The 5,054-nt window shown below is 39.3% G+C and overlaps 1 long non-coding RNA gene across 1 annotated transcript; it reads left to right on the top strand.

The window, feature by feature from the left end:
- Positions 1–2,863: 2,863 nt before the first annotated feature.
- Positions 2,864–4,854, top strand: LOC142182699 (uncharacterized). The gene is made up of 2 exons (XR_012711655.1): positions 2,864–3,627; positions 4,309–4,854. It is a non-coding gene; the product is annotated as an uncharacterized LOC142182699 (long non-coding RNA).
- Positions 4,855–5,054: the final 200 nt, after the last annotated feature.

Below are 5,054 nucleotides of genomic sequence, written 5' to 3'. Positions count from 1 at the left end.
CACATTCGTTTTATCTACTCATCCTTTCGTTTCAATTTATGTGACTCTATTTAATTGGGTACAAAATTTAAAAAAACAAAAAAATTAAAATTTATAGTCCTAAACAAATAAAAAAGGGACCAAGTGTATCTGTGTAGATACAAAAGCTTCTCATTAAGGGTATAATTATAAGTTTAAGCTAAATTATTACCAAATTTAGAAAAGAATCATTCTTTTTGGACGGACCAAAAAGAAAATAGGTTCACGTAAATTGGAACAGTGAGAGTACAATTTAAACAAAAAAAAATCTTGATATCCTTAATACTACTCGCTGGTTTCACTCTAAATTACCCATTCAGAATATGCAGGTTGAACTAACCAATTACGATTTCGAATACTTCCTCCATTTTAGTTTATGTGAACTAATTTCTTTTTTGGTCTGTTTCAAAAAGAATGACCCTTTTCTAAATTTAAAAACAATTTAGTTTAAACTTTCAATTCTATCCTTAATGAGAAGCTTTTATAACCACACAAATACTCTGAAACCCTTTTTGGCTTGTTTAACACCACAAATTCTAAAGGTCTATATTTTTTCTTAAATTCCATGTCCTATCAAACATGTTTACATAAATTGGAATAGCGGGAGTATATCCGGCTGAGGCAGCTTCACTCAATTGGACTCAATTCTCGGATATGTTCTTGAGGGAGTATGTTCCCCAAAGTTTCAAAGATGCATAGCGCGCAGAGTTTGAGCAGTTGTGCCAGGGTTCTATGACTGTGTCAGAGTATGCGGTTCGCTTCAATGATTTGGCTAGGCATGCACCAGTCTTGGTTGCTACAGCTCGAGAAAGGGTTCATCGGTTTATCGAGGGGCTCAACCCCAGTATTAGGCTTAGCATGGCCCGGGAGTGGGAGATGGATATTGCATACCAGTAGGTTGTGGGGATTGCTAGGAGGTTGAAGGGTATGCTTGCTCGGGAGAGAGAGGAGAGGGAGGCCAAGAGGTCACGAGAGCCTGCCACTTATAGTGGTACTCGTGCCCCAGCAACTGCTCGTCATGGTAGGGGCTATGTGAGTGGCCCTATTCACTCATCACTTCTAGTCGCCAGTGGTTTTCCGGCCACTCCTAGGCCCTAGAAACCTTATTATGCACTGTTAGTGTCTAGTGCACTTCCTGCACGGGGTACTTTCAGCGGTTAGTCCACCCGACCTAGCCCGAGCCAGTCGTAGTAGCAACGCCCTCCGAGAGCTTGTTTCGAGTGTGGTGACACTCGCCATGTGGTAAGGGATTGCCCGAGATTTAGGAGGGGTGCACCTCTGCCGACTTCTCAGGCATTGCTTGTTCCACCTGGTCCTCAAGCTATGATTACAGCACAGGCTACCACTCCACCTTCTCAGCCATCTCGAGGTGGAGGTCGGGAAGGTAGAGATCATCCTAGAGGGGGAGGCCAGACTAGGTATTATGCCCTTCCTGCTCGTATAGAGGCAGTTACATCTGACTCTGTCATTACAGGTATTGTTCCGGATTGTCATAGAGATCCGCCAGTCTTATTTGATCCAAGCTCCACTTATTCTTATGTGTCGTCTTATTTTGCTCCATATTTAGGCATATCCCGTGATTCTTTTAGTTCTCCTGTTTATGTGTCTACATCTGTGGGAGATTCTATTATTATTGACCGTGTGTAACGGTCATGTTTGGTTGTTCTTAGTGGTTTTGAGACTAGAGGCAGTTTATTATTGCTCAATATGATAAACTTTGATATTATTTTGGGCATGGACTAGTTGTCGCCCCATTATGTTATTCTTGATTGTCATGCCAAAACGTGACACTAGCTATGCCAGAATTACCACGATTAGAGTGGAGATGTACCTTAGATTATACTCCCAGCAGAGTTATTTCATTCCTTAAAGCTCAACGAATGGTTGAGAAGGGGTGTGACGCGTATCTAGCTTATGTGAGAGATGTTGGTATTGATACCCCTATAGTTGAGTCAATCCCAGCAAGGAGGGATTATCCAAATGTATTTCAAGCAGATCTTGCGGGCATGCCGCCCGACAGGGATATCGATTTTGATATTGATTTGTTGCTAGGTACTCAACCCATCTATATTCCTCCATATCATATAGCTCCTTCTGAGTTGAAGGAGTAGTTACAAGAATTGCTTGATAAGAGCTTCATTTGGCCTAGTGTGTTACCTCGGGGTGCACCAGTCTTGTTTCTATCAGAAGAAGGATGGTTATATGCGTATGTGCATTGATTATCGCTAGTTGAACAAAGTTACAGTGAAGAACATGCACCCATTGCCTCGTATTGATGAACTATTTGATCAGTTACAGGGTGCCAGAGTGTTTTCCAAAATTGACTTGCGTTCAAGCTATTATCAGTTGAAGATTCGGGAACCAGATATCCCGAAGACGACTTTCAGGACTCGGTATGGTCACTACGAGTTCCTTGTGATGTCATTTGTGCTGACTGTAGCCATGTGATTTTTGATCCTCCCCAAGATTTTTTATATTTTAGCATGTAAATATTTAATTTAGGCATAATATCGCTATTTCAACTAATTTTGAATCTTTTACTTTATTTTATTAGAAAAAAAATGAAAATTACAAAACAATAGTTTCATTAATATTTTGTAGTAATTTTTAATCTTAAAAAATACCAAAAATAGTTTTGTATTAATGGTCAGTCTTATTTTAATATTTATTTTACTTAAATAGGACTAATTAATAAATGAGGTTGTATTTTAGTCTCGTTCGCGGAAAAAGAATAAAACTTGTGCTCGAACAACCTATTTCTAGGCCTAATTTTAGACCTAGGCTATAATTCCTAGGCTCATACCCCTTAACCTAAAAAAATCCTATAAATACCTAATACCCTGGACCTAACGGGGAGGTATACAGACAAGGACAATTAGTGTTGTTTCCTCTGAAAAAGATCAACTAAAGAGAATACAAAAAATGAGAGCTTAAGACCTAAGAGCAAAAATACACAAAAATGGGAGAACCTAAGAGATCGGTCGTTTCTTGATTTTAGGAGGGGACAAAAACTCTTCAGCTTCTTCCTATTCTTTGAAAACAAAAGAACAACTAAAGAGATCCCTAAAGCAAAATCTGAGGAGCGCCACTAATACACAAAGACCCCTTCCCCGCCGAGCTTCTTCTTCTTTAACGAAAGACAAGTACCAGCCGTTTGATTCTAACCTAGAGAGACTTCATTTTCCTAGAAAAATCAGAACCATCTCCTTCTCAAAAATCAAATGACATTGTCTTCTCTTCTTTGAATAGAGATGAAGGATCTCTTTTCCTAATTTTGAAAGAACAAAACCGGCGACCACCCCCGTCATCATCTTCAGCCACGCCACCCTTCCGAAACCCACCGGAAAAACTCAGTAGAACACTGCTCCAAGCCCACATCTTCTTCACAAAACAGTCACACATATACTCACGAGAGAGACAGAAAATCGGGATAGAGGGAGAGGAGAAAAGTTCTAGACGGACTTCGATTGTGGTTTGGTTTTGAGTTCGTTCGCCGATTGGAGAGTTCTGTTGCCAAATCGAGTTTCGCCAACTGGTTCGCAGTCTTAGCTTCGTTCTGTGGCTTTATTGTTGATTTCTCTCGACTTTTCGCTGTTGTATTCACTTGAGGTAATTCCGAGCAGAAATAAATTGAAATCTCACTTTCAGGTCCATATTCTATCTTTTCTTCTGTTTTTTCCCGTGAATTGAAGTATGATAAGTGTTAGGATTAAATCAATTTGGGGAGCATTTGAGCTAATTGAAATTTGATTTGAGAAGTATTTGAATTTTGAAGTGTATGGATTAACTAAGGTTGGATATGAGTTTGTTGTTGTGCCTTACATGACTTTATTTTGTGTGTTTTAATATATTGCTTCAGATCTGAACGCTTATGTTTTATATGATCGATTCGAGCTCGGCATGGCAACGTAGTTATTGGAGGGATCATGAAATCAGTGACGACTTGCTTGCAATTTTCATAAGTGTTTTGGCATGTTCGTGTCAACTTTAAGTTGTTAGACTCTCACTAGATGTTCTTTATGTGTTTATTGAACCAGTTTAGTCGTTCCTAACATTTTGAAGCATGTCTCATTGTGCTTAAATCAGTTTGGTTGATCTTTGTAGTCATTTTAGGCACGAAATATTGATGTCATTGTTTGTGATCTTCTTGGAATATTTGGAGGTTGTTTCTGTTAACTTGACGATAATAGGTGAATTTAACTTTATTCAGACCCTAAATAACCGCCTTCTGGCATAGTTTTGATAATAAAAGTGATAACAAAATGCTTTAGTGCTTTTAATGATTTGCAGGTTATATATGACTAAGGAAGGTTGGGGAGCACTTTTGGAGTGAAAAATGAAGAAAGAAAGGCCAACCATGAAATATCCCAAGTGAACCACGCAAAAACAGGCTGAAGAATCAGAAAACTGAGGTACCGCGGTAGAACCGCGGTGAAGGATGTTCGCGGATAGAAGGAAGATCAGAGGCCATGTTTGGTCGCGGTTCTACCGCGACCGCGGCAGAACCGCGGCAAGAGGCGGAAAGTTCAGGGACTAAAGTGCAAAACACGGGATTTTCAGCCTCAAACCCTATTTTAAACACTAGACTCCGCCCAAGAGAGGCATGTATTGTTTTGGAGAGTAGTTTTGGAAGAAGAACAAGTGTGAGAGATCACCCAAAACATCTTGGTTTCTTCTTCTCTTTATGTTTCTTGCAAGTTTTATGATGAACATTGTTTTAGTTTATTTACCCATAGTTATGAGTAGCTAAATCTTTTGTCTAAGGTTTTGATGGAACCTATTGGGGGATGAACTTCTTGTTTATGTGAATACAAATTGCTAGTTTCAATCTTTATTTATTCAACTATGTTCTTGTTGTAGTTAATTGACAGGATCCTCAATTAGCTGTGCCTATTTAGTGTGCATAACTCGGGAGAGAGTGCATATTTAGGTTATTGTTGAATAACACCACTCCTAAAGTATAAGAGGAATCTATAACTGCGGGTTTAAAGGCGAGATTAGGGATAACGAAGCCTTGGGTGCAATCTTAAGTGAAC

This window comes from Nicotiana tabacum, chromosome 7 (assembly GCF_000715075.1).
Source record: "Nicotiana tabacum cultivar K326 chromosome 7, ASM71507v2, whole genome shotgun sequence".
NCBI lineage: Eukaryota > Viridiplantae > Streptophyta > Magnoliopsida > Solanales > Solanaceae > Nicotiana > Nicotiana tabacum.
The sequence above is the reverse complement of the archived record's forward strand: the minus strand, read 5'-3'. Positions and strand labels throughout refer to the sequence as shown.